Below are 743 nucleotides of genomic sequence, written 5' to 3'. Positions count from 1 at the left end.
TTTCATAGAAATTAAGCGAGCAACAATGTACTGAATTTCATGGCCCGATGGATGCGTATTAATGCCCTGAGTTGCGCGGATTCTATAAAAAAAGTTCTCAAGGGCATCTTAATTAAATTTTTCCAACAATATAAAATTTACATCTTTGCAATTTTCAAAGATATCTTGACTTCAATTAATCATCGAATTAATGGTTAAAATAAAACCAGCAAAACACACGGAATTTATATTATTAGGAAGTTGAATCGAGGAAATGAATTTAATATGGTCCTTGAGCCTGTTAAGCTTGTCTACAGAATCGCGCCAAATTGGACCCTTCAATGGGTTTTTATTATTTAATCTCTTACAATCGAGCTCATCGAACAAATCATTCATGCGCTTTACAAACAACTGAGTCGGCTTGGCACATTTGAGGGTGTATTCATCAGACCCTAGCAACCCTTGTTTCTGCGCCATATCAATGCCTGCAGCTACCGAATTACTCAATAGCTGCGTCGCTCGGGATANTACCCTTGCAACCCTGGCTTCTGCGCCATATCAATGCCTGCAGCTACCGAATTACTCAATAGCTGCGTCGCTCGGGATACGCTCATCTTCTCAAAATTATTTGGGTAAATATGCGAAGCTGTCAGCTTAGGACATACCTTGAAGTTTACATTGGCTTTATCTACCGAATATAATTGACGAATGACTTTACCGCTCGCGATGCCATCGATAGTTTTCAAATCGTGCTTTAATAAGTT

General features: G+C 38.9%; 1 protein-coding gene across 1 annotated transcript in view; it reads right to left on the bottom strand.

Annotated features, from left to right (window-relative positions):
* Nucleotides 1–166, bottom strand: part of LOC108382671 (uncharacterized) — a gene marked incomplete at its 3' end in the record, with an annotated part of 1,323 nt that extends 1,157 nt beyond the window's left edge. The window contains exon 1 of the mRNA XM_017639043.1: nt 11–166. The remainder of the gene's footprint in view (nt 1–10) is intronic.
* Nucleotides 167–743: the final 577 nt, after the last annotated feature.

Source organism: Rhagoletis zephyria, unplaced genomic scaffold (assembly GCF_001687245.7).
Source record: "Rhagoletis zephyria isolate East Lansing unplaced genomic scaffold, Rhagoletis_zephyria_1.1 Rzeph_scaffold_28114, whole genome shotgun sequence".
Lineage (NCBI taxonomy): Eukaryota > Metazoa > Arthropoda > Insecta > Diptera > Tephritidae > Rhagoletis > Rhagoletis zephyria.
Note: the sequence above shows the minus strand (reverse complement) of the source record. Positions and strands in the feature narration are given on the sequence as shown.